The sequence below is a fragment of the Diplotaxodon limnothrissa genome, linkage group LG11, assembly GCF_057381915.1.
Source record: "Diplotaxodon limnothrissa isolate DT_005_m linkage group LG11, D_limnothrissa_male_GT1.1, whole genome shotgun sequence".
Lineage (NCBI taxonomy): Eukaryota > Metazoa > Chordata > Actinopteri > Cichliformes > Cichlidae > Diplotaxodon > Diplotaxodon limnothrissa.
This window is the reverse complement of record NC_140606.1, coordinates 7,920,446-7,934,186: the sequence shown is the minus strand read 5'-3', so window position 1 is coordinate 7,934,186 and position 13,741 is coordinate 7,920,446. Positions and strand designations below refer to the sequence as shown.

At 42.3% G+C, this 13,741-nt stretch overlaps 1 protein-coding gene across 1 annotated transcript in view; it reads left to right on the top strand.

Annotated features, from left to right (window-relative positions):
* The window catches only part of LOC146622257 (low-density lipoprotein receptor class A domain-containing protein 4-like), a 286,730-nt gene that overhangs the window by 360 nt on the left and 272,629 nt on the right, over positions 1-13,741 (top strand). The window lies entirely within an intron of this gene.

Genomic DNA, 13,741 nt, shown 5'->3' with positions numbered 1-13,741 from the left:
GCAGGCTAGCTCTGGCAGCCGTCCATCCTGCCGGGGCCACAGCAGCAGTCCGCTATGCCTCTGTCCCTGCGGGGCATCGCCGCCTCCCCACTGACCGTGACCTCCGCACTTGCTCTTATCATTTATCGCCCTGAATACACACACACACACGCACACACACACGCGCACGCACACTGAGAGGTGTGCTTTCCCCCCTGCCTGCATCCTGTGTCGTTAGCTGTCATGTTCTGTGTGATTTGATGAACAAGCTAGCCGGGAAGCTAGATTAGGAAGGTGATCACCTGAGCTGTCACTCATATCTCAGACCACAGGCTCTCCAACTTTTTCCCTATGCAAATGAAGCGCGCGGTGCACGTAAGCTGGTCCCACTCACGAGAAGCTCCATCAGGCAAGAGTTGCTCCACAGTTGTGCAACAGAGTAGGGTGATAAGGGAGCACAGAAACATCTTCCCCATCATTCCCAGTTTGAGACCGATACCTATTTAAGGAACCCCATGACTCCCTCCCACGCTTCATATAGTGCACCCTGCCTTCCTGGCTGGAGGTTTAAGAAGGTGATGATGAAGCTTAAACTAAAAGCACCCGTCATGCATGTGATCCACAGTGTTCCCGAAGTGACCCATACTCTCTGCATGGTCATGTTTTATCTTAACCCAGGCTCTGCTAAACCTAAACCTCTGCTGCAGAGATTTGCAGAAATGGTCCAGTAGCAAAAAAAAAAAAAAAAAAACAGTGTCTGCTACATCTTAGAAAGCCATGGATCCAAATTTCAACAGAATACAGTCTTTAAACATGCTGATCTATATGTGATGCTGTGCAGGAGCAGAGCACTGCTCTGTGCCTTTACTGTATTCCAGCCCACTGATCGGGTTTACATTAATTCTATTACAGAGCTCTGTTCTCGGGTGAGCTGCATTAAGGGCAGGGGTGTGTTTCCCCCCCCTGTCTGGTAGAGTCTGCATGTGCTTGAATTCTCTCTACCAATCTTTTTTGTTCCTTTCCTGCATGGCTGATCGTACATAAAGCAGTCAGAGATGATTCAAATCAACCACAGCTCTCCTTGTCCTGAAGGTCTCGGTGCAAGACCTGCAGAAGAGCTTTGAAGCATTATTTAGTGCTGCTAGTGCTGTTTTTGGCTCTGCCCTCTCCCTCTCTGCTTACCTGTCTGTGACCCCACCCTCCCCACTACGCACACTCTCAAGTTCCAGCTCCTTTGTTTCCCTCATGTACAAACCTTACAAAGTGCTGACACACACACACACTCAGCCCAGCGCTTACCTTCTTGGGATGCCGTGTCAGAGTCCTGGGCTGTGGCAGCAGTATGCAGCAGTGTGGAGTGGGTGCTCTCGTGTCTTTATCCTTTTGTCGCAGCAGTGATGAAGCGAGGTGTTGATGTAAAGCTTGTTGAGCAGGGGTGCTGAACAATATCCCAGCTCTCATAGGGTGAGAGGCATGCACACAATACTGTTTAAACATTGGTTTTATTGGTTTGCTGTCTAAACTTCTCACAGCTGTGGCTGGATGCATGTTGGTACACTGGTTAGTACTATCACCAGCACAGGAAGAATGGGGCCTTTCTGTAAAGAGTTTGCTTCTTCTCCATGTGCTTGTGTAGGTTCTCTTTGGGTAGTCCAGCCTATCCAATACTGTATCCCACATCTCGGGCAGTGTTAGTTGGAATAGGGTCTATTCCACTAGTCTCTCGAGGTCCTGTGCATGATGTGGGTGAGTGGTTTAGAAGACTGACAGATGCCTTGGTAAAGAGAGAGCTGAGCATGAAAGCTGTGTTTCACCAGTTGATCTGTGTGCTACTCTTACCTATGACAACAGTCTGTTGGGTAGTGACCAAAACAATAAGACCATGGATACAAGCAGCAGAAACGAGCTTCTCTCATAGTGCCTGTACTCAGTCTTCGAGAGACGGGAAGAAGCCAGAACATTGCAATATACGGTGGGACGACTGGATAAATATATCAGCCATCAGAGGTTTGCTAATTAGATTACCAGATTGTTATTTTTAGGTGACATTTTTTGTAATTTGGTTGTAGTTGTAGTATTTTCCTGGCTTCGTGGTTTGAATGGCCCACTAGTGGCTGGATGGAAGGTTTTACCATTCTGCCCAACTCTCATTGCTGTTCCCTGCATGGTTATGAAGTAACTTAAATCATTTTAAATGTGAAGGATCAAAGTTGTTGGCAACACAATGTCATTCATTATAGTTTCCCAGTTTGTTCTGAGACTTTAGATGTTCAAATTTTCCATCGATGTACGCAACAGCAGCTCCTAAAACTGTGCAGTTTATGTTGCAAGTGACAAAAAGCAACTTGGAAAAATACATTTGTCTATTATTAGTCCCGTTTAATATGACCCATTTTAATGACATGTCTGTATAAATCTCATAAAAACGGTTTCTAAAGAGTTGATTTCATGGGCAGCTGAGGTTTAATTGAGCTTTGTTTGAAAACCAAAGAGCAGAGGACGAGCATTCCCTCTTTTAAGGTCAGCTCTGTGCGCAGGCTCAACTCAAAGAGTCTATTAATATATAAGTGACTAAAAACCATCAAGTCATGCAATAATAACTAAGTGAGAAAGTTGAGGAGAAAGTCAGCAGGCAGACAGCGTGTATTATTAGCTACAGTAATGTGCGCGCGTCTACCAGGTCGAGCTGTGCGCAGCAGACACAAACTGTAGTGTTGCCTCTCAGAGCCAGACTTGTGTGTGTGTGTCCATCTGTCTCTTTGTATTTCTGTCTCTTTGTTCGTACTATTCTGTGTACGACTGTAGCTGACCGTCAGTCCGTGTGTGTGTGTGTAGTGTTAAAGCAAGTGTGTGTGTGTGTCTGTGTGTGTGTTTCGCCCTTTGCCAATTAGCGGCTTCTCACCTCCTGAGGCGAGAGGCTGAGTGTGTGTTAGACAGGAGGGAGACTTGATGGGGCTTGTCTGCTGCTGACGGCTCAGCCTTAACCTGAACTCTAACACTCTTTCTCACTCTCACGCACACACTTGAGCTCTGATACACACACACACACACACACACACGCGCACACACATCCCCAGCCAGTTGTTGATAATGCAGCCTTGTCTGTCTCCGAGTCCATGTGACACGCCAAAATGTGACAGTATTGTGTTGGTGGAGCGAAAGGCGCGAGACGGGCAAAGACGAGTGCCAGCCTGCTTTGGAGCGTGTGTTTGTGTGTGTGTGTCTTTATCTGGGTTGTGCTCATTCAACTGTGCGCCTTTGTACATACAAATGTCTGCAGCGAGTGTTGTGCGTGTGACTTTATCCAGTGGAAATAATGTAAATAGCACAAATCAGACGTTCAACCTTTTCCTTCTTTGTGGAACTGTTCTTTTAAAAGAAAAGAAAAGATTTTTCATGCTGCTGCAGAATTAATCAAGAAGAGTTCATTCTTTTTATGCTACAAGCTCATTTTTTCCTTCAGTCTGATCGCCTCTACAACAACTTGAGAAGGATTGAAAAACAGCGTGATACCAACGATTTTCTTTTAAAGTTATTTGGCATCTCCTTAAAAAAAAAAAAGGAATCCGTGCTGGAGATGTAGCATATCCTTTGAAATGGATCACAAACAAGATTTTCATATTCTCGCCAAAGAAAGGAAAACATTTTTAACAGCTCTATCCCAATTTCTGTATTTTTAAAGATATCCTCTTGGCCAGAACTGTACATCTCGCTGAGTTCTGACTGAATACATCCAAAAATGTTGTGCTAGTCAAACGGGAGATCAAAGTGCTGCGTGAAGCCGCCTGAGAAAAGCTGTGGTTTTATTTTTAACCCCAGTTGGCACACCGTGAATAGTTGATCAAAGAACATATTTGCCAAAACATGGTATATTCTTCTGTGCTAGCCTGCAGAAATCACAGCATTAAGGTGCGTGAGCTGTGTGAAAGTTAATCTCAGCCATTCAGCGAACACAGAGCAGCCTTACAGAGATATTTCTGTTCGGCTTTGACACCACAATCCTCCTCTTCATCTCCTTTGGAGATTTCATGGATTGTGTAAACAGTTTGCTAGATTTAAACATATGTGCATAGCCGGAGAGACGTTTTTTTCTGTTATAGAAACGAGTGAAAACTGGTCATCGAGACGAGGTGCACCACAGCTGCAAAAAACAGGAGCTTTTTTTAAGTTTTGAGTTTAAAAAAATTTAATGTTTTTGAAATTTACTTGGGCAAAACAACACATCTAAAGTGTCACCTGAGTTTATAACTAATTATAAAACAGATTTTTTTTACTTTTTAATCTTTTTTTATTTTATTTAAGAGATCACTTAAATGCCAGTATAAAATCTGTAGGAAAAAAAACCTGAATTAAATTTGTTTTTATCTGAATAAGTAACTATTTTGAAATTCAGATTAGACGATGCTTGTTAAATCCTGAAATAAATGCAAAAAAATAAAATAAAATAGTGAACAACACCCAAACCAAGGATAGAGCTGTCAACGTGGTCCAAAAATAATGTTTGGTTATGCATTAAAAAAAAAAGCTGTGAAAAACATGGGGGGGAAAAGATGTTTTTCTCAAAATGTTTGTCTTGAGCATCGGGGAATTATATACTTAACACGTTCGGCAGCCTGAAAGTAGAAAGAAAGAAGTTCTAACTGTGATGAAGAACCAAGCAAATGTGATTTACCACAGTTTACCTTCAGCGGCTCTGATATCTGTTCCACTAATTACATTAGGCTAAACCATTCACCGCTCTCTCTTCACACCGGCAGCAGGGTGTGTGAAACCTGCAGCCACGCCAGGCAGCTGTTTCACCTTTGCCACACAGTATGCAGCATTGCAGGTGGGTAGCACGCTGTTAACCCCCTCACCGAGGGTTACTGGGTCTAACAAGTCCTCCAGTGGAAATCCAGCTCTGTTCTGTGCAACTCAGGAAACAATACACAATTGAGTTTTCAATAACTGAATGTAGAATATTAGTCCTAAACCGGAATATGTTGAATGCCTGTGTGATACTGTCAGTTTAAGCAGCAGAGTCAGTCACACAGCTGATGAATGACTCCATCCCATCGCACATCTCGAGGGCTGCCAGGTGTCTTCGCGTTTGGCTGATGAGTAGACCTCTGCTCGGGGTGAAAGTGGGGGAAGCTATGTCTGGAATTCTGTCAGGTCACTGGACTTCCCTGTGTGATTAACAATGAACAAATTACACCTTTAGACGTGTAATTTGTTCCCCCCTAACACGGCCGACGGAGCTAACAAAAGGGCGGCGAAGGTGTCAGTAAAACAGCGCCTGTACACGCCCACACGCAGTCCTCAGAAGTCTAATCAGCCAGAGTAAGTGGAATAAGCTGTGCAGGTGTACCGTGGATGGGAAAGCCTTTAAGAAAACCGTTATCAGGGCGAACATGAATGGAGTAGTTGGTAAAAGCATTTATATGTAATAGCACACTCCCCTGAGTTGAATTTTAGTGAAGTGAAAGTGAGCACAAGAGCTTATTTCAGCTACATAAGTTATATTTTTCAGTTTAAATTTTGTCCGGTGGTCATCATGTTTCTGTAAACTGCGTAGCGAAAAAAGTTCTTTCCTCAACTATTTTATTGTATGCAGATAAAATATACGTTAATACACAAAATATTGTGTAACTGATGTTTGAAAACAAATGAAAACAGCCATTGGTGTGCTGTGTTTTTGATAATCAGACATAATTTGAACGTTGTTGTTTTTTCCTACTGGTAAAATTCCAGCTCTGAACGAATCCTTCACTTTTCCAGACTCTGATTTGTTTCTCAGCGACACTTTACATGCAGGTTATATTTGGATTACATCCAGGTGAGACCGATTCATCGTAGCTATGTGTGTTTTTTTTGTTCCGTGATAGATTAACTGGCCTGCGTGTGGCGCTACACCGTTTAATCTGATATGCAGTATCTCAGATTCCAGTAATTGGATTTTGACAAAAGACGGCTATATTATACATTCCATCTCACTGTGGCACTTTTCAAATCACAAAAAGAGAAGGTGGCAGACTTGTTTAATATTTGGAGGCGCGCATAAGTAAGCCGTCACGAAAGCGCGTATTGTGAATAAACATGCTTTCCTCTCCACCTGGAGCCGTTCCCACCTCTCTTCATTTATCTTGCCTTTTGCTTCTTTGGGTGCCCAGATCTCTTCAGCCCCTCAAGCTTTAGAGGAGAGAAACTCCTCAGCATTTGGCTAATGGCTCCACAGTTCCCACACTGATTAGGAGCAGTCCAGAAGCGGCGGTATTAAGTCGATGATTAAGTAGTTAAGGAGCCCCAGAAACAACCAGAAAGTGCTGGAGACAGCGATTTGATATTGTTTTACTCTTTAAGTGTGTTTCACAGACTACGTTGAAACAGTTTTGCCAAACGATGCGTTCACTTACTGCTAGAGTGTTTTTAATACAGTTCGTCCTTGTTTGCATAGCTTCATTTAACCACAAAGCCTAAGTAGTGATTTAATAATTCAGTAAAGTCCCTGCATGCAAGAAAAGACCAGAGAATGACACACACGCATACACGCGTTTCACATCGACGCTGGCACCCTGAAAACCTGCACTTCTGAGCTTCATTCCATTTTACTTGAATTAAAGATTTACAGGCTCTTTTATGCAAAGCGTTCGGCAGCGCTGGCGACTATGAATCTAATTGAAAATGTGAGGAAAAAGAGTCGTTTCAACAATAACATCTCAGTCAGCGGGGTAACGGACCAGCGTTGTCCTCGATTCATGAATAGTTTGAGATGTTTTTAATGTGACAGCTGGAGATGTTTCCCAGCACATTGATGGTGAGATGCAGCGGGGTGTGTATTCTCCATTTAGTGTGTGTATTTGAGTGAGGTGGGCATACCCTTGCTGAGGAACGCTGTACTGAGTCCTGCTCAGTAGACTGACTACACGAACCACACACTCCTGATTATGTCTTGGTGCTAAGAGGGTGTTATACAGCTACAGAGAGAATTCATGTCTTCAGTGTACTTGTGTGTCTGCTCTGTTTGCGTGTGTGTCCTTTAAACAGCATAGGTGCTCCTTCCCTCGTGGCTGAGATAGTCTGAGACGTCTTCAGCCTGCCTTTGTTTGAGCGCCGTGTTGTCGAGCAGACCTCTTGCTTAAGGCTGAGATGTTAGCAGTCTGTGGTCTTTGCATTATTGATGCAGACTGTGACTGGGTTCCTCGGGCCATAGGCTACAACTTAAAAAAATCACAAGGTGGAGTGAACTCCAGATGAACTCGCAGGGAAGTTAGCAGGAGAGCTCAGAGACAGTGAGGAAGCTGAAGGTGGCTCTCTGGCTTCGGTCTAAAACGGAGGTGTCTTAAGAGGGGGGGAGCAGAGAGACGACCTGATTCCGGTGACACGACAAGTTTACCGGTACATTTTAATGAGCCCGGGTCCCAGGGCGAGACTCAGATGATTAAATTTGGCTTATGGGCCGGAAAAGTTTAAGACAGCATGCCTTAGATAGGAGCTGCACTGTGGATACAAGGGCCACATAAAAAGCTTTCAGAACGCTGTGAAAGGAAATTAAACAGGCTACCTTGCTTCCTACTACCAACCTAGTAGGCTCATTTCCTGCTCTATTTTTTAAATTCTTGGATTTCGCTCGAGTAGCTCATAATCATCATAAGATCTGTTGTCTAAAACTAGCTATCTTAGTCTTTTTCCCCTCACCTTTTTTTAGCTATTTGTCTTTGATTGGCTACTCCTTGTAAACAAAACATTTGAATCATGCCTTAAATGACTTTATAAATAATTCAGGAGACAGACACCCTCTTTCTACACCTTGATAAAGCTTATAGTTGGAGCTGAATCAGGTGATCTTACTTTGCAGTAGGCCTAGGCTGCTGGGAGCTTCCCATAATGCACCTCAATGATTTGCACACCTCTCTGCATTTAATCGTTGTTATTATTCTTGTTATTATTAATCTCTGATTCTCTTCCTCAGCATGTCTTTTGTCCAGTCTCCCTCCCCTCGCCCTCCCTGAGCCTGGTTCCTCTTAAAAGTTACGTTTTTCCTTCCCACTTTCACCAAGTACTTGCTCATAGGGGGTTGTATCAGTGTTGGCATTTTCTCTGTATACCAACACATTGTTGTGATATCATGCTGTGGCGGGGCGTGGTCTGCGGTGCTGTGCAGGGAAGATGTATGCACCTGCACGGCACCGCAATCATGCCCCGTCGACTTAAAATCTGTACTGGGAACTGTCTGGGGTGTTGTTGTTGGTATGTTGAGCTTGCAGCGGGAGAGCTGTAGCTGTGTATGTGTGTTCAGCAACCGGGTGTATCAATAAAGTATGCTGCAAAGCATGTTCACATCGGGTCTGCCGTGCTCATTTACACACGCATATCTATAAAAGTGAGAAATGTAACTGAATTGAATAGCTTTGTGTGGAGACATGTGACAGTATTTCCCCGTTTGCATCATGAGGGCTGTTTGTTAAACCAGTGGAGCTTTCCCTTTGAGAGCCATCTCTGGTATTATACAGATAACACTTTACTTGTCATCGTGGTGAGTCGATTGAACTTAATTTATAATTAAGTGTCACTATTCAAGGAACACATTTCACACTGATTGCACTCTATGTAAGGATGATGTGAATCCATTATACACCTGAACTGATCCTAATTACATGCTTTTATGCTTATTCCGCAGCTAACGTAATAGCCATGGTAGAGATACGTTTCAGCAAGAATAAGACAGAACTACCAAGCTGTATTTAATGAGACAGGGGAGCATGGTCAGAGGATGAATGGAGGAAATTTTCACTTTCTTTAAAACTGGGAAACGTTGACATTAGCTGTAGCCTTGGTTCAGGGCCGTGTTGTGTGTGCCGTGATGGAAAGGTCTGATCATATTATTTACTACTGAAAAGGTGGCTAATCTGTACAGTTTGATTGCACCCAACTGAGGTACTCACATTTCTATTATTTCACATAACTGGTGACTGTCCCACCCATATTTACTTTTGTTCTTTTGTTTTTTCATAAGAGACATATGTCGGATTCGACAGTACCTCCTGCAGAGCTGCAGAACCTCGACACCAAACCTCTGCGAGACATCCTCGTGCACATGTGGCTCATGCTGAGCTGCAGGAAACAAACCAATGGCCGACCCACGTTCTCAGATACTGTTTTCCTCACCTGTACCTGGTATTTTTACTCCTTGCTGTGAGCTCGACTGCAGCAGCATGGGGGGGGGGGAGGCACAGCTGGAAGTGTGTGTGAAATATGTGTTTTCAGGTGAATAGTATAAAAATAATACACAAAGACAAAATAGCATCTCTGTAGCTGCTGCCATGCTACATGTCCAGCTTCATCTGATGCCATTAAACCTGATTATCTGTGATTGTTATATTTAAGCTAGAGCTGGGCGATATGAGATTTTTTCATATCACGATATGTTTTTTTCATTTCAGGCGATAACGATATCTATCACGATATAAGCCAAATAACTATATTTGTAAGATTTAAATGTGCCGTTGCTCACAAGTAAAATGTGAAATAATCAGCAGCTTGTTTTTATTTAAATATTTATTTCCCATAATAAGTTCAACAGGGTAGATGTACTTAAGGAACATGAGACTTTTTCAGATAAATAAAGGCAAATATTGCAAACTACACAAAAGGCAGCCGCTAAAGCGTTTAAGTTTCAAAATAGAACAAACGAAACAGACTAAATTGTCAATTCCACTTAGAAACAAAATATTAATTCTAAAAATAAATCTTAGTTTGTGTTACAGAATAACAGACAAAACTGACTAACTTTTGTCAATATCAAATAAACTGAGAACTAAAAGGAAATTCTCAATCTCTCCTTGTTGTATAGCTGAGCTTTTCAAACAGTTTTAACAGTTACTTTAGTCTGACAAAAGCCGAATGACGAATTAGCGCTTCCAGTCAGAGACTGAGGCTACGTCCACACGTACACGGGTATTTTTGAAAACGGAGATTTTCCGTTTTCGTTTTAAAAAATAATCCCGTCCACACGTAAAGGCAGAAATGAAGGAAAACGCTGCTATGAACATGCCAAAGCAGCAGGTGGCGCTAGATTCCTAACCGTGCAGAAATGTTGGCCAATCAGAAGTCTAGAAGCCTCGGTGGGAAAAAGTAAACAAAGCTGCGGCATAGAAGCAGAACCGAGTCGTATGTGTAGACGGACAGAAAAATGTGTGTGTATGTAAGCATTTAAACACTGCAGAGAGTAGAATTAACAGTAACAGTATTGTAGAAATTCATTTCACCGAAACAATAACGTGGCGCACAGTGTGACGCATGCACCAGTTTATTGTATTTCCAGACTTGTTTTCGGCACATTTACAGTGCACGCTACTCTGTTTTTTGTCAGACTTGAAATAGCCGAAATACCTTCACACTACGGAACTTCTATGGCTCTTCCGTTCGACAGTCTCTCCGGCATTGGAACCATCATCTGTTTTCTCTTCGGTCACGCTCGGTTGATTTTTCTAGTCGGCACACTCATTTCCTCCATTACCCGCTGGCTGCTTCCTAAACAAACACACGTGCGGCTTGGCACTTGTGCTGTACGTAACAAGTCACGCGACGTGACGCTGCGGCTGTGATTGGTTCGGCTCTGCGCTACTTAGTTTGGATTGGCTGACCTTTTTTTATTTTTTATTTTTTTTTATTTTAAGAGGACAAGAGCGGCGAGGTCTATCGCGATAGCTTAATTTCTCTATCGAGTAAAAGTTATATCGCGATACATATCGTTATCGTTCTATCGCCCAGCTCTAATTTAAGCTGATGTATTCTAATGCACTGGACCTCACTATATTTCTTCCAGTGAACTTTGTTTAAAACTTACTACAAATATGTCACAAAATATTAAAGAAGAATTAAACAAATGTGATTTTGTTGGGTGATTGTCAGTCATTGCCATAGCAATCAGCTCCGTCTCACGTTGCGTAGCAGGTTCACTGCACACTCGGGCCACAGGACGCCCTCATGTGAGCTGGCGTGGCTTGTGTGTTCACCGTGACTTAGCTTAGCACAGAACATTACATCATTTATGTATTCAGCCATTATTTATTTATACATGCAAGCTCTTGAGCAGTGTTTAATATAGCCTCTTAGTCCTCAGTTAGAACTCTCAGATATCTTACTTTATGTAATTGGTACACACAGTTTGGGCATCAGAACTCAGGAATCACGCAAACGAGAACTCTGGTAAGGCGTGGCTTTTAGTAATTTGAAGAGAAATGTTGTTTAATTGACTCTAGCTGGCATCAAGAAGCTCTTACCCCAAGAAACCCGCAGACCTTCTCAAACTATTACTGCTGATGCCACAGAAATGCAAATGAGCAGATGACGTCACTGTGCCCTTGGACATTTTTACATTTTAAAGCTGCTAGTTGGCATTCTGAATTGAATCCTACACTTTAATGAGGGATGGAGTTAAGAGGGGGAGCTGGTAAAATGACATGGGGAAACTTACATATGTGAAAAATGGCATCCTCCTACAGGTGTTTCTGCTGGGTTTTTTTAATATATATGCTGGGAGGTTGAAATATTGTGACGTCCAGCTAGATTTAGAAAAAACTAACTTGCCTTTTCCCTGAAAAGGGAATGGTTCTGAGGATAATATGAAACTGAGGCAGGTTGCCAGGTCCCTACTGCTTTGTACCTTGTTGAGATATTTCCTTGCTGGTTTCTGTTATTTTCTCAGGTCCTGTTTAAAGTTTAGTGGTGGTTAGACTTATCTGGGTTCGTTTCCTGTTCCCTGTTTTCTACGTATCGAGTCTGCATTTCTGTGTCCTGAGTTCAGTTACTTCCTGTCTTATTTTGGTAACTCGGTTAATTTTACGCATTTCATGTCGCATTAAAAATTTGCTTCAGCTGTTTCTCCCAGGCATCTCCCCTCTGCTCCCGTCTCCTCTTGTGTATTTAAACCCTCAGTTTGCTTGTGTTCTTTGTTGTTACCTCCATCATACCGCGTGCTCCGTCGGTCTGCGGTTTCCCTGTGATTGATTTTTTGCATTCCTGGCGCCAGCTCTGTCTCGTATTTTGCTTAAAGGACTTCAGCATTAAAGCTGCTTTTTGAGTTTAAAGTCTCCTGAGTCCTGCATTTGGGTCCTAATCCTGCCTGCCACACACCGCTTCCTGGCACCCACATCAAATTTTGTGTTGTTTATTGAAATTAATTAGTTTAACCATTAAATGATCTCTGCAAGGTGTAGAAACAACTCTGAACGATTGTTTTAAAATGAACATGTTAACTTCACAGCACAATATAAAGAGGGAACCTTCAGGAAAGAAATGCATGGGATGCACTTTTTCCAACATGCTAGAGCAGCCAGAACCATTGCAAGAGACTGCAACACATGCTTCAAATATTTAGTGAAATAAAGATGAAGAGACAGGGCCTGTTTGTCTTGTGCCTTGCATGTTGTTAATTTCTTATTAGAAGCTGAGTGGTTGCATAATAAAAGAAATGTCCTTGAGTCTGCTCCCGCAAGGTGCTGCTGCCTTTTCCACTCGAAAACGTTTGAATTGTGTGTGTCTGTGTCGCACACGGTCTTGTGTCGCTTCAATCTCACAATAGAGCACGTAAGAAAATAAAAAACGAAATAAATAAAATCAAGGAGTGTGTATGTATTCTGCTACTTAGCAGATATTATTGATGTCCAGACTAGGCTAAATAAGAAGTTACTATTCCAGATGAAATCTTTAGCAGATCTTTGAAGGGGCAGAAATGCAGAATTCACTGAATGTTCTGCAGGAGAGCCAGAGTCTGCAGACAGCGACTGATGGCACAGATAGAAAAAATGTGCCTTTTTAAATAATAGTGCAGCAGGTAACATTACAGGGAAATGTTAGCATCGCTGTTGGGCAGAGGAGCCTACTATTATAGTAGTATTATGCACCCTTGTAGCATACAAGGAGTTTATTTCACACTCCCAGCATGAAGACTTCTTTGGACACTGGCATATGCTGACTGATTTAGTCAGCTGTAACAAGGGTGGTTGGATATCAGCTAAACAGATTTAACCGTATTAAGTCACAACATAAGTTAGTAAAAACTAAAACAGCCAGTTTGAGTTTGGTCAGTCTAGGTTGTTTTATTTGTGCAAAATAACTTACCAAACAACAAAACAAAAAAAACCAAAAAAAAACCAGACGAGATAAACGAGCGTCTCTGCAGTTCTGAGCACATTAATGCTGTGATTTTAAAAATCAGTTCAACTGTCAGAAATGTGCTCCTGCGTTCTCTCACTTGATGATTGTGATGTCTCAGTGTATCACCTCAACACACACAGACACACACGGTAATTTCAAATTTAAGAGAATTGGGTGCCACACTATGAGACATAGTAAGTAAGTACATATTAAGTTGTTTGGTATCAGAGTTTTAGCAGCCTTGTTAACTGAGGAACATATTTTACCTTTTCAGTAACTTTTATTCTACAATTTGTTAGGTGATGATGAAAAAAGAAAAAGTGATCACAGATAAAGAGGAGCTCTGTTTCATCAGTTAGCCTGCCAGCTACAACAGTTCTTCTGCATGTAATCATTCTCAGCCATAGTCAATGGTCTGTTTAAGTTTGCAGCTTCAATAGACTGTACTTAACATGATGTTAAGAAAGTGAGGCATGTGTATGGCACAGTGCACCTCGAGTTCTCTGAACAAGCTTTCAAGCTTTGCCTCATTTCATAAATAAACTTCTGCTGATGTGATAGCTTCCCTTGCCGATGCTAACACGACAGTGGGTAGTCCACTAGTAATAATTAACTATGGCAA